This window comes from Lagenorhynchus albirostris, chromosome 1 (assembly GCF_949774975.1).
Source record: "Lagenorhynchus albirostris chromosome 1, mLagAlb1.1, whole genome shotgun sequence".
Lineage (NCBI taxonomy): Eukaryota > Metazoa > Chordata > Mammalia > Artiodactyla > Delphinidae > Lagenorhynchus > Lagenorhynchus albirostris.
Window position 1 is genome coordinate 61,823,508 of NC_083095.1, and position 15,224 is coordinate 61,838,731.

The 15,224-nt window shown below is 39.1% G+C and overlaps 1 protein-coding gene across 2 annotated transcripts in view; it reads left to right on the top strand.

Moving 5' to 3' along the window:
* The window catches only part of SLC25A21 (solute carrier family 25 member 21), a 534,640-nt gene that overhangs the window by 202,247 nt on the left and 317,169 nt on the right, over positions 1-15,224 (top strand). The window contains exon 3 of one of the 2 annotated variants that reach the window (XM_060143361.1): positions 1,015-1,091. The exons of the other annotated variant lie outside the window; for it this stretch is intronic. The gene's annotated coding sequence lies outside the window, so the exon portion shown is untranslated. The remainder of the gene's footprint in view (positions 1-1,014; positions 1,092-15,224) is intronic. 2 annotated transcript variants of the gene reach the window in all.

The window sequence follows — 15,224 nt, forward strand, 5'->3', positions numbered from 1 at the left end:
TGCCCAGTAGCGGGATTGCTGGGTCATATAGTAGTTCACAAGACCATCTTAAAATTACCTTTTTAACAGTTGGATTTGCAAAGCTTTAATGTTCCTTTAAGTCTATTACCCATTGAACAACTGTTATCTTTACAAACGTTGCAAATATACAAAGAAGTTTCTTCAACTTTGTTTTCTAGTTGGAGTGTTAGTGTGTTGGAAGAAAAAAAATCTTACATTTTTTCCTAGTTATATTGGATTTTCAATGGATATTTCATTGTAATATAACCTTTAGTCATCTGTTGTGCTTCTTCATTCTCTAGCAACTTTCTTTGGTAGGGGTGTTTCTTCTTTGATGTCATCAGTCAAGACCTTTATGTATGTCTTTACTTCTTCTTCCTAGTCTTATATATCCTGACAAGAGTTCTAGGAAGCTTCAATTTCCTCATCTGTTAAATGGAGATAATTATTTTCCTTATAGAATTGTTGTGAGGATTAAATGAGATAACGTGTGCCTAGGGAGTGCTTTCAAAGTGGCAGTCATCATCATCTTATTCCTCATCATCATTCCATCATTAGTAGGTCAAGGAGTCAGAAGACACAGCTTGATCATTTCCCTGCTGAAATGTTGGGCACTATTATTATTTCTTCTTTCTCACTGTAGGTCCAAGTTTGATTGCCTTTTAGTATACCACTTGATTTCTTGTTTTATGTATTCCAGCTCTGCATTAATTTTTTTATATCCCTAGAGAACTATACTCAGATACAGTTCTTGAAATGTTTTTGGTGTTACTTGATATAAATATTATAGCTTTCTGGTTCAAGAATCCCCAGGTTCATACTTATGACTTTAACATAATATAGTAATTATCACATTTAAAGATTTATTCTAATCTTTGCCTTTGGTTTTTAGCAAAAGAAAAAAACTACAGCCATACAGTTAAACCCTCACAGAGAGATTGAAATACATTGAAACATGCTGCAGAGAGAGTCCATGCCTTTCCATGTATTCTCAGTTTGCTACTCTCTCCTCAGAGTTCCAGCCCTTCTGATCTGCACAGCCTGTGATGATTCAAAATGGCAGGCGTGGGACTTCCCTGGTGGTCCAGTGGGTAAGACTCTGTGCTCCTAATGCAGAGGTTTGAACCCTGGTCGGGGAACTAGATCCCACATGCATGCTGCAACTAAGAGTCTGCATGCTGCAACTAAGAAGCCCATGTGCCGCAACTAAGACCAGGCACAGCCAAAATAAATAAATAAATACATATTTCTTTTAAAAATGGCAGGCATGTACACACGTTGATTGCTTCTTGTGTATCAGGTGGCCCGGCTATGGTAGCTCCATTCAATTTAAGTTTTATGCAGCTACTAATGTCTGTTATATTCTTGCAAATCAGACTTCAAAATGGCCCAGTTTTTAGGGTATGTAATTTTTCATAGCAAAGTATTTGGAGGCTTAGGAAATATAAACTTTTAGAATATTTGGCAGCTGCCTGAAGTGATTAGAAAAAAGAAATAATATGTGCGCCTACTGTTTTTTAAGACAAGTTCTCAAATGTAGAAGAGTTGTCAAAATGAAGGTCTTGGTACATGCCACTCTTTCAGAATTATATTAGCAAATAAAAAGGGAGGAGTAGAGGGGATATTTAAGAGAAAGTATGAGTCATAATTCTAACAAGAAAAGGCAGTCACCAACTTTGTGTGGAAACAATGTAGGAGCACGTCTAAGTCATTCTAGAAGTTGGGATTACCAAGAGTCAGTAAACTTTAAATACTGGTGATTAGTTTACGTAACACTGGAAAAACAAATCTCCTTCTATCTTTCAAACAAATATTTCTGGTGAGCCCATCCTAGTGTTCTTTTATTTCACTTGCACTCAACTCGTTTGGAATTTGTCAAATCTTATTCAAATGTTGCTCTTTTTTTCCCCTCATGTGTAGCCTTAGGAATAAGGCTGTCCCCGAAAGAGGTTTACCCATTCTTAGCTAACTTCTTTCTTAATTTAATACCACATTTGACTTTGTCCTTGAAAATTTTGATTTGAAAATTCGATTTGCCACACTTCCTTCTCCTGCCCCAGTTAGGCCTGATCTTTATCCTTTAAATGAATTCTCTTGTGCTGTTTCCTTTCCCCTTTCCCATGAGAGCTTTCAGTTCATTTCTCCATTTACTTTGTTTCCTTCAATCTTTACAACTATTTTGCAATCCAATTGGATCAATTTAACTGATTAATATTAACGTGTTATAACTTATTGTACTTTCAGTTTAATTCTCACGATAAAAACCGTTCCTCTTACTAGTTATGTAGTCTTTCCTGAATCAGTAAATTGGTCAGTTTTCCACTCGAGGTTAACTCCAGAATTGGCCCTGCCTCTCTCCTGAACTCGAATCTGCCTTCCTCATCTGCTACTGAACATCAGTTACATTGGTATCCCTCCAATGCTATAAACTCATCATGTCCCCGTGTTTGGTAATGGAACCACTCAGTTATCCTAGTCAGCAGATTTGGTGTTTTCTCCCCCTTATGCTTCCTCTTCTTGTTCCACATTCAACTGGTCACCACATCCTGTAAGTCAGCTTCCGGTGTGTTTCTCTCACTGATGTGCTCAGTTCCACACTTATGTCACTGAATTCATTCAACCCCTCACCACTTTTATCCTCCTCCATTGTTCCCGACTTACAACTCATCCCCCTGCCATTACCACCACCCCACACATGTCCCACCCTCAGCTTCCCTGCCTCCTGCCGCTGCCAATCCAAGATACACCCAGCCACCAGATTTTTCTTCCTAAAATGTGGCTCTAATAGTTGTTTATTTCTGCCCCAAATCCTTCAGTGCCTCTCTGCTGCCTACTACCTCCCTCCGCAATCACTACCTGCAAGGACACTGGTCATTCTTCAAGACCTGCTCCAGGAAGCCATCCTTGGTTCTGCCATATTGCTTCCAAAGCCTGCTGGCCATCTGACTTGACTTGTTCCTCTTTCTTAGTCCATCAACCTCTATCTCCTGTTATAGCTTATTGTATTGCTTGCTTTCTTTTTGGCTAGAATTTAAGATCCATGAAGGTGACAACCATTGCCTTAAATATTCCTGTATTCTTCATGGTGCCCAGCATAAAGCCTAATACATGCTTGGTACTTGATAAATATGTGTATGTTGAAAAAATATATATATATAAAATATATATATTTACATATATAATATGTATATAATTAAATATTAATCTCCAATATCTTCACTTATTTGTTACTTTTTTTTAACATAATACTCACACCTAGTGTTTCTTTACTTTTGCAACCCTCCAAGACTCAGGACCTCCCCTTCCCAACCAGTTCTTATACTTTGCACAAGAAAGTGGGAAAGAATCCTTCAAAAGCCTGTTATTATCACATTTGGATTAATGAGGAAATGCTCAGAAAGGAACTCAGAAAGTTCATTTCAGTTTGCCTTTCCTGGTGAGCCTACATATTTACCTGAACTTTAAAAATCTTGAAGAGCTTTATTTGCTTATATATTTATCTCCTCTGCCAAAAAGTCTTTGAATCCCCACAGGCAGGGACTGATTGAATATATTCAATGTGTAAATGTTGAATATACAAATGAATGTATAAATATAGACTGTATAAATGTAAAGTAAGCTGGACATTTTAACATAACTTCTTTTAAGAGCTCTTTGAAGAGTAAGAGATTAGTCATATGACTAATCTGTAGTAATTTGTTACCTTTACTTTTAGTTCAGCACAACGATACCTGCATGAAAATATTAGGTTAAACTATATGAAACTGATGATGTTTGAGCATTTTAACAAAAACAGCAATTTCACATGGCTCAATCTATGGAGGCATGGAGTGGGATCAGTCTTGAATCTCTAGAACCTAGTGTTTGTACTTTGGATCTGTGTACATCTGGTTCTTTCTTCTCCCTAAACTGGTTTGTTATTTTACTTTTGACTCAGCCTATAGAGACAAAATGCTAATTAGTAATGCTACTTGTTAGTCATTACTGATAATTATTGGCTTAATTCCCTGCAGTTATAGGTTCATATTAGTTCATAATTAGTTGGTTTTATTATACCAGTAATTAAAATAGAAAATTAATTGAGTATTTCCTTTTCTTTGATGTTGGCCTAAAGGTATATACATGCCATGTCATGACTCTGACTCAGTAACTTTCATGCATGTTGGTGAATTATGCTCTTAAGCTCATGCATTCATTGACGATTCCATCAGCAAGTGTTTCTTGAGCACCTACTCTGGGCATACCACTTCAAACAACATAGGGCTCCTGGCCTTAAGGAGAGATGGTATGAAAAGTGCCTGGCCTACGATCTTTGCTCAACTGACAGTTGCTGTGATAATCGTTATTGTGATGGTGGTCACAAACCCAACTGATAGTTAGCTATATTTTAAGAATTACTCTTCATAATAAAAAGATTATTGTTATACTTTTTTTTTTCCTTCTGACATTTTCATGACTAAGGAGAGTGAGAAGAATCTAGAGGGGGCATCGTTAAGTAAATGCTCAATTGTGACAACTTTATAGGAATTCATTTGGATCTTTGCTCAAGGTGTGCAGAGACAATGGGATCTGGAGCCTCTTCCCTCTTTCTGCTCTTCCCCTGCTGGGCACTAAAGCACCTGAGAAGTATTTCCCCTGTGAGAGCAAGGCTCAAAACCTGTACCACCAAAACGGTCCTGCTTGCATCTGCCTCTGTCGCCTGCTTGGGATAGAAGATATGAAGTACAGAAGTGAGTGTCTAGGGCTTATTTGGACTCTAATACTGAGCTTGGTTGGTGGCAATAAAAACTAGAGTGTGATTTCAGGCCCCCAAGTGTCCAGTAGATTCACTGTGGTCCAGCCCCTCATTTCACAAAGGTCTTGCATAGCCCACAGGGGAAACCAGATTGTGAGACAAGATAGCAAAAGCTAAACAAACCTATTCCCGTGCCTGGAAAAGCAGCTTAGCCCGCAAGCTCTAGAGCAGGACCCTGGAACACCAACCTTGGGCATGAAAGACCACATATTTATTTATTTAATTAATTAGTTTCTGCTTTGTACATAAGTCATGTTTCCCAAAATTTAATTGTGATTGTTATGAGATTATTCAGAAGAGGAAAAAGCTAAATTTTCCAATATACTTTCTTAATTTTTATACTTTTTCTGATGCCATCCTTTGATTTTTACATCTCTGCAACTTCGTAATTTAAAAAAGTCAAGGCTGAATGAACTCTAAAGGCCTTTGTTCTTATTAGATTTATTAATCCTGCTTTACTGAGAAGACTTGACCCTGTGGTTGCATTATCTTGGGATCAGGATATATTTCACTATATTTTCTTTGATATATGTACAGTAAAATACCAGACCCTAAAATAAAATCCCTTGCTGGGCTTCTTCTCCCTGGGAAAGAATACACTTTATGGCCAGATGGAATGGCATCATGTCTCACTGCTGGGGTAGCACAGAAAGGACAACATCACTGAACGCTATCCATTCTCATTCAGCGGAGCCTCCTTAGTTTTGTCAGGTGCTGTAACTTGGACCCAACACTGAGCTGCAGCTCAGGAGACAAAACAGTTGGAAAACTTGGGGAAAGGCTCTAAGGGTCAGTGAAATTTACTGTGGGCAGCTGCTGCTTCAAAGCCACTCTCTGTGCAGAAGCCTATTAAGAAGTAGTAGGTTACGTTCCTGCCGTTTCCCCCAGCATGATGGATGATGCTCTGAAAAGAGAAAAGACTTCCTGTTCCACAGAGGTGGCTTTCCTCTAAGGCTGCCTCACTGTGTTTCTCAGGCTCTCTCCGTTCCGTTTCTAACCATTGAATTCACTGCTCCACTACATTTAATAATAACCTGGATTTGTCAGGAATGACTGACTGTGACTCACCAGTGACTGCTTGTCAATCAACAGGACCTCCCACTCTCAGACAAGGGGCTTAGCTGTGCTGTCCGTGCAGGGGAGAAGCTCTGTGAGGGAAAAGAATCAGGTTGCATATGGTCAAATAACAGAAGAAGAAGTGGCTTCAGCATTTGCTTGACCTCCTTTGCCTTCAGAAGCATTTTCACTTTACCTCATGTAAAGAAATTATTCCTCCCTGGCCTTCTCTCAGGCCCTGGTAATTGCCAAGCTTACTCCTACCACAAAGATTTTGTACAGGCTGTTCCCTTGACTATGCATGCTTTTCCCTCCTTGCTTTGCTTTCTTAACTGCTACTCATCTTTCCATTCTCAGATTATGAGAGAATCACCGCCCCCACCCACTTCTTGCTTAGGTCAGAGCTCCCAGCTCAAGATGTCCATAGGACAATGTCCCTTCCTTGGCCGCAGATTTTCAGTGACCATTCAATGGATGTTTTTCTCACTCTCTATGTTATTAAGTACTATGTGTCTGTCTGTCTGTCTGTCTGTCTCTCTCCCCCCTCAACCCCCTCCACACCATTGCACAATGCCTGTCCTCCCTGCCCCAACTTCAGGTTCCTCAAGGACAGGGATGGTGGCTGCCAGTCTCCATCATTTTTACTTCCATTGTCCACTACTCAATGCATGTTTGTTGTGGCTGGATACAGTGAAATTATACAGATAATTTCTCTGTCATTAGGAAAGCAGAAACTTGTCATTATATCCTTTCCACAGGCATAAACAGATACACAATATTCATGGTATGAGGTACATATTTCAAATAAAGTTCTCTCTTACTGACCCTATCAAATAACGGTTACCAAGTGCTGTTTATTGTTTAGGACAGTCCTTTGCTGTTGTATGGAGATGACTAACATAGATAAAATCCCTGCCCTCCTGAGGCTTATCATCTAAATAGGAAACATCAGATAAAGACCAGAGACGAAAGTGTTCACTTGTGGGAATGTGAGAGAATCACAAACATGAAGTTTAATTCTTGCTCCTTCTACAGGGTCGGATCTGTGGACTCAAGAAAACTAAAAATGTAACTGACCCTTGGTTAGTGGTGATTTATATAGACCTACAACCCATAAATCTTGTGATTTCATTCTAAAATTAACCCAATATTCAAAAGGAAAAGAAGTCAAGATTCCTTACAAGATTTTGGGGGTGGCAGCAGGTGCATTTTGTTGACATTTGTAGTTAGCCAGAGCTAAGGAGTTAAGTATTTAGGGAAATGAAAATTCACACAGAGGTTTCCTCTTGCTGTATGATTTGGAGGCTTTTCATTCCCTGTGAAATCCCTGCAGGAGCTTCTAAAGAAGAGGTCAGGAAAGGAGGAACGCAAGGGATAAAGGTCTGGTCCCCCCAGTCCTCCAACCAGAAGGGCTTTGTGCTGAAACCTTCATTTTAGAATTTTAGAATCCCATTAGAAGAAAGAGTTCTGCTGCCATGATTCGCTAACTTTTGTTTAAACTGCAGAATTCAAGAATTCTTGCGCAGGGCAAATGACAGTAGTCAGTGAATTTGAATGTTGGAGGACAAGAATGTTAGTAAGCTGGGAGGTGTGAGTATAATATGTAGACAAAGAGAGACGTAGTCACATGTCCTATAAGAAAAGCAAGGAATTGATGAGATCGTAACACTGATCCACTGATCAGTGAGGACTTTAGGTCAGGCTGTGCTGAATCTACTCCAGCACACACAAGGGCTCTTCTTTGAGGTATCTGAATTGAGTAGAAAGAGACTCTTGAGCAATTCCTTTGATCAACTCGGGAATTTCCTCTAACATGCCTTCGCGTTGCTTAGAGGTTCATTCTCTATGGTGGAAATGGGAGTTGTTGGAATGTCTGGGAAGTCATAGATCGCTGTGCTGATGGGAAACTCCCCCTCTTCCCTTTTCTGGATACTTTCTTGAAATGTTTCTTTAGAGATAGCAAATGAGGCAGAAGAGCAGAGGAAAGAGAGAAGCCACCTTGAAAATGGAGATTCAGCTGTTTCTCATGACTGTGACACCTCTGAGCCATCCACTTTCTTATGTTCTATGTAGTTCCTATCCCAAACCAAAAGTATGTTTACAAATTGTTGTCAGACAGTTAGGGCTCTCTTAGAGGCTATGATTTATTTTTATGTTTAAGTATCATATTAAAATATTATATTAACTAAAATAAATTATATTAAACTAAATGAAAATATTATATTAAAATACAGTATTTCATAAGAATATGAAAATTATTTGTCATAATTTAATGAGAATCTGTTAGCGTAAGAGAGTGGGGAATAAACTCAGAAGGAAAATATTTCTGGTCTAGTGTACTCTAAAAAATATTGGACTTGCTCCAGAATATTTTACTTTTATTTTTGATAGGAATAAATAGGAATGCTATAGTTCTTACTTGGAAAGTATGTCTATATATAGCGTGTGTGTATTTATATACCAAAACCAAGTGAGATTATTCAAACATTGGAATGTTAGAGATTATAAAATTCTCTGTAAATTTCACTGTCTCATGAGGTCTTTGTTCTTTGTTAAAAATTAAGAAATTTAAAGGTCTATTGACAATCCTCAAAAATAATAAACATTTGAATCTTAAATTATCAAAAATCATAACCAAAATTCACTGATCTGGTTGAGGGGAGATTCATTTTTAAAAGAATATAGCCTAAGATTTTAAATTTAGTGGAATGGAAAAGATGGATAATAACTGTAGAATTGTGAATTTATTATGTTTACATGGAAAGTCACGATGATTGTGATATGAAATAATGATGTCATTTGATTAAAGCATAAATCTGTTCCATAGGTCAGGATCAAAAGGCAGCATTTTCACCCTCAATTTGATCAATTCTGAGGATTCCAAAAGAGAAACAAAGCTAGCAAATATTTAAAAAAAAAATCAAATTAGCACATCTGCTAGCCAATTGATCCCTATCCTTTGAAAGGAACCACAAACATTTAAAACTGACTGAACACGAAGTAGGTAATTGGAAGACAAAGTCAGATCCCAACCACAGCCATTCCCTTAACTTAGAAAAGCCTTTTCTCAATCTTAGAAACATCCACATGGGTAGAAAAAACAAACTCATCTAATCACACAAATCAGAACTGAACTGATAAGACAGATAGAAGGAAATTGTTACCTTCCCCATCACAAGCAAGTCTGTAATTCCGATATTAGAATAGATATGTCCATGTTAAATAGTTTATCTTCTTGAAATGCATAATCAAATTATAGTTCTGGGTGAGCACACTGGGTGGGATTGTGTGATTATACTGCAAGCACTGATTCTACTTACATTTATATTCACTTTTGCTTAATACCTAAGCGTATTGTTTGAGTGTTGACAAGTTACCAAAAATGTTACTTTGTCCTTTTACTGCACCTCTCATGAGAGGATCTTTAAGAGCTTTACTCACATTAGTGTGTTATTCCCAGGATTATTCTTCCTGTTTTATAACTGAGGAAACTGCTTCCCATGGATATAAGTAACTTGTTCAAAGGCTGCAAACCAAGTCTCTAATGTGACTACAAAGCCGCTCCTGATTCCAGAGCTTGACTGTTCCACCCTCGAGATTAACACTTGAAGGAGGCATTCTGTGATGGCTTTCACCCAGAGAATGGTCATGTGGACCCCATTAAATTAAGAATTTGTGAACATGCACGAGGGATCCACTTTGTAGAGTCCATACAGAAAAGGGTTGCTGAGCAAACAAAGTAATAGAAATACAGGGAAAAAATGGTTAACTTACTGCATCGAAAGATTGCCAAGCATTTCATCTGTACTGACTTAGACTCAATATGTTGATTATAAACAAGCTATTGATTCATAAATTAAGATGCATATTCTTAGAAACATTTTATTGGTATTTGGTTTGAGTCCATGATAATTAGTATTTATGAGAAGGTAGTAAAACTATATTAAGTTAAAAATATATTTACTCATTTTGGCTTTTCATGGATTTAGACTAGAAAATTGTATATGTACAAAAGAAGTCTTGGAAAATGAAAGCACTAAATAGCCTTTGCAAATATAGCAAAAATGCAATTTCTAAAAGAGGTTTCAAGGGAGAGATGGAGAAGAGTATTGTGGAATTGTGAATGTAGCAATCCTGGTCGACAGGAAAAGCGATTTTTCACTGAGACTTTTGAGTGTCCCTCCGCTTCAGTTAACAACTTTCTTCACAAACAAAAAGCAGTGATGTTCTATCTGTGATTCTTTTGGATTTTGCCATGTAATGAGAGGTCACCAGGTGCTCCTGGCACTCTTTGAGCAGGCTTGCAAAGTTGGAGCAAGACTGGCCTGGCTTGGAACGAGGGTAGATGCACTTCTGTGCATGTACCTTTGGCAGCTCATTTTGCTTGTAGCAACTCCATTTTCCATTGGTGAAGAGTCAAAACATGGCTTCTACAAGCGGGTGCAGGATACCAGCAAGAATAGCCTGCTTGGTCATGCACATTGATTCAACTGTTTATTTTGATCACAACCCCGTGCATGGTCTTATATCTCTCTGTGCTGAAGGCGGATAGAGCTATTATTATTATGGTCCCTGCATGAATAATCTATTATTTTCAAATATAAATTTTCCCTTTACTCTGTCAGCCATAAATACCTTCTTTGCTAACATGCTGTTCAGGATCACCATAATCTGGGGAAGGGCCATTTTATATCCTCTGTTCACATGATCTAAGCAGCATTTTTGCATGGCTTTGGGGAATAAAACAGGAAAAAGGGGGAAATTTTAAAAATAGAATAAGCTTAATGGCTTTTTCACTTATCTTTCCTTTAACCACTTTAATATACTATGGGGGGATATGTACTAACCTTTGGTAGAAAGGGGGGCCTATTTTGTAACCAAAAGAAAGTGGAAAATATTTCTGGAACATTTTGACTTTCTTTCAACCTCTTAAATGACTCAAAAGAAATATGGAATAATAAAATAAAAGCTTGAAGACTGCCAACTCAGGTCTCACAATAACTTTTCTGCCAAAAACTAAAATTACTGCTATTCATATTAATAGTTCTACCCCACTATCAAAAAGAAAATTTCTGGCTCAACCAAAACTACATATCGACTACCTCCACCTCAAATTCTAGAATCAAGGAAAGCAGTAAAATTATAAATTTTTAGAAGTGAATTTCATTGTGTTTATATGTCTAACCCCTAAATGAGACTGTTATCCTTAGAGGCAAGAAAGGCTGGATGGTTACATGGCATTCTATGACCTTTAATTCAACTTTTGAAAAATTTCTTGATTCCTTTCTGGTTGAAACATACATTATTAATATGCTTTGCAGTTGTTTTCCAGATATTTCAGCTATTTACTTAAATTTGATGCTATTTGATTGTGTTTTAAAAACATTACACCAAGGAATAGCATGGAGCCTAATAGACAGAGGCAAGAATATGAATACTAATAACGATTTATGTGAGAAAAATAACTTCGGCAGAAGAATAGAGAAAGGACAAGTGGTAGAAGAGAGTGGAGGCAGTGAGCCACCTTGAAGGTAGCTGCGATTATCCAGACAAAGATGAGATCTCACACCAGGACTGTGGAGCTGCAGTTGAAATACTTCCAAGAGGTGGCATTGTTCATAGGCTGGCCTGGGGCTCTAATTCTCCTCCTTTCTTGTTTGTACGGGAAATTATGTCTTAAGACATACAGGAAAGAGGGAACATGTCTGTCCTGGAGGGAGCTCTCACAACTGTTTCAGCATCTAGTGGACTCAAGGAGTTTAGAGTAGGGGTTCAGGGAATACTGCTTACCTCCCCAACTCCAGAGAGGGGATGTGCCTCTCTACTTCTGATGCAACATTTGTGTGCTAAGGGCATTTGTAAGGCACTTTTTCATCACTCTGGAAGGGCCTGTATTTCCTTTGCTCTTCCCCTGCATAGCCTGTAGCTTTGGGAGTCAACTGGAGAGCCCAGCTGCCTTCTGCTTCTCACCAGCAATGGAGCAGGGATGGCAGGAAGAGGAATGGCCCCTGGGCTTGTGGGTCAAGACTGAGGCTAAGGATAGTAAGGGGTAAACACCAGGCCTGGTGCCAAAGTGACCCTCTTGGGACCATGCCCTCTTAGAAGATTTTCAGGCCTTGTATAATAGTGGCCACTTTCTTAGCAAAACCTTAGAGCAATGTTTCTCAAAGTGTGGCCCTTGGATGTTCTTTATCAGAATGCCTGGGCAAGGCTTGCTAAAGCTATAGATTCCCAGGTCTTAACCCCAAACCTGCAGAATCAGACTCTCAGGGGGTGGGTTTTTACAAGCTCACTCAGTTCCACACATGAAAGTTTGAGAACCATTGTCTTAAACCTCCTCACCTTAACAGATTGTGATTAGTTTAAAAACTAGTACAGTGATGACAGCGTTATTGCTGTCAGAATTCCATCTGAGCAGTTAGGCTGTTGTGTTCTATATTGTGTGAACCTTCCTTTTTCTGATTATTGGCAAAAAGCAAGAGTTACATATAATGAGAGTGGCTCCATTACTTGGGGTGGCTTGGAGAGCGGAATCACCACTGCTGTTTAGATAGGTGTTCCCACGAACTTTCTTGCTTGTTTTGGCTGTAACTGTGTTTGGTGCTGCTGAGCAGGGCTGTGCATAGAACTACAGCCCATAGCTTTACATTTCTCACTCAGGAGGGATTTGCTGGAAAGATACAGTCCAGCAAAGAAACCAGAGAATAATGGTGAGGCCATATTCAGGGAGAGTGGATCAGAGAAGGGAGGGAAGGAAAGGACTGAGGTGGCAGGTTGCGGCAAGGAGGAAAAAAGAACAAAAGAAAAGAGATGGCAAGAGCATGACACCAGCACAGAGTCTGCATTGTAAGGTAGGAAATTTACATGGAAAAGGCATTCTTGAGAATAGAAATAATTATTGATATTTTTATGATTTGAAAAACATAGTAGATAAATATTATCTTTACCTATCCTCATCACATGAAAATCCGAACATGAAAATCTAGTTCTGTTTTGTGAAAGCAAATTTTCTCAACCCTGGCTTATTCACTATTGTTATCCTAGAAATTCCACATAGCTTTCTCAGTCACAAACATATGTCTGTGTGTGGTTAAGTGGTCAAACTACTGAAATGAAAAAGGTGGAATTAGATAGGAATAGGATTCACAAGACTAGAAGTAGGGATGACATAAATGGACCAGTGAAAATAGATTATGATTGTATAAACACCTTGGTGTATTTTGGATTAAATGATTAGATTCCCATTTTCCCTTCTAAATTAAAAAAAAGACACTTGTGGAGCTCTCCACGTTAGGCTTTTGTGGGTTTCACACCCACCTCATCTCATTTGATGCTCTGAACAGTCTGCGGAGAAACAGGAAGTAAATTCTTGCCCTAATTGGACAGATGGAGAACCTAACAGCTAGAGAGCTCACTACTATATGTAAGCTGTTGGACATTTTATGATCAGCAAGTAACATAAGGAGGACTCAAGTCCATTTCTTTTGGCTCCGAGTTCAATGATCTTTCCAGTGTGCTGCCTTTTCTCTTAATATTCCAGGAAAAGATAGATGTTCAGACTGCTTATTGGTCACTGATTAAATTATTACTAAATAGGTACTGGAACATCGATCATGTGTCGGTCTGTTTACTGGGATCAGACAGAGGAATTGTGGTCTAAATCGTGCAGTCTAGATTTAGGAAATTCAAACAAAGATGTGAAGGTGGAAATGAGCCAAAACTTGGGTTGCCCTTCCTTACTTTCATTTTTTTCTATGGGTGTCTCAGGTCAGTTGGTGGCCTGAGCCCTTTCTTCTCCAACTCTTTGGCTTTGTGGAGAGCCTCCCTTTCTAAGGGCCCTTAGAAACATGGGCAAAACTGGACATGCTTGGGTTTGGAGACCTTATTTGTCAGGTTGTAAAAGCAGGTGAAGCATCACCTCCTCCACCTGCAGTCAGTGGGGGATTATAGGGGATTAGAATATTTAAAGACATTTCTTGGGGTTTGCTTTTAGAGACAGTAGGGAGAAGAATGTCCTGGTTTGAGTGAGTAGGATCAGATACAAAGGGCTTGGGATCTAGCAATCAAACCAGTCAGCTCCACTTGCCCTCACTCCATCATAGGATTCCTGATGGAGGGGAGAAAGGGAGGAGAGTGGGGCAGTTGGAGGAGGAAGCAGTGAGTCAGCTGCCCTCAGGCTGTGTGCCCTGGAAGAGTGGGGCACATTTGTTGTGGCAGCAACACCCACTGAAAACAGAACTGAGCCTTGAATTCATGCCGCACACTCTGAACACCCTCATAAGACATTTTCAACTTATAGTCAAAGCAACCACAAGAAGCACATGACAGGACTTCCCTGGCAGTCCAGTGGTTAAGGTTCCTCACCTCCACTGAAGGGGGTGCAGGTTTGATCCCTGGTCAGGGAACTAAGATCCCACATGCCACATAGCACGGCCAAAAAGAGAGGCTGTGTAGAAAAGAGAACCCTCCTACACTGTTGGTGGGAATGTAAATTGATATAGCCACTATGGAGAACAGTATGGAGGTTCCTTAAAAAACTAAAAATAGAACTACCATATGACCCAGCAATCCCACTCCTGGGCATATACCCAGAGAAAACCATAATTCAAAAAGAGTCATGCACCCCAATGTTCATTGCAGCACTGGACTATTTACAATAGCCAGGACATGGAAGCAACCTAAATGTCCATCAACAGGGGAATGGATAAAGAAGATGTGGTACATTCATACAATGGAATATTACTCAGCCATAAAAAGGAATGAAACAGTGCCATTTGCAGAGATGTGGATGGACCTAGAGACTGTCATACTGAGTGAAGTCAGAAAGAGAAAAACAAATATCGTATAATATCGCTTATATGTGGAATCTAGAAAAATGGTACAGATGAACTTATTTGCAAAGCAGAAATAGAGACACAGATGTAGAGAGCAAACTTGTGGATACCATGGGGGGAAGGGTGGGTGGGATGAACTGGGAGATTGGGATTGACATATATACACTACTATATATAAAATAGATAACTAATAAGGACCTACTGTATAGCACAGGGAACTCTACACAATACTCTGTAATGACCTATATGGGAAAAGACTCTAAAGAAGAGTTGATATGAAAAAAAAAACAAGAAGTACATGACATACCCCTCCATGGTTGTGTATGGCAGATTCATTTATTTACTGGGCAGCTAAAGGGCTAAGTGTTTGTGGAGTCAATATGCACAATCTGGCAATAAAGTTTAAACAAAGAAGCCTGAAGCAGTATATTGTCAAATCTACCAAGAAGCTGGTTGCAGAAGACAGATTTGGAGCATGGTCTTGTTTCTAGAGGCATCCTTTGGTGAGTTTCGCTCTTTCCACTCCGTTCTGATTCATT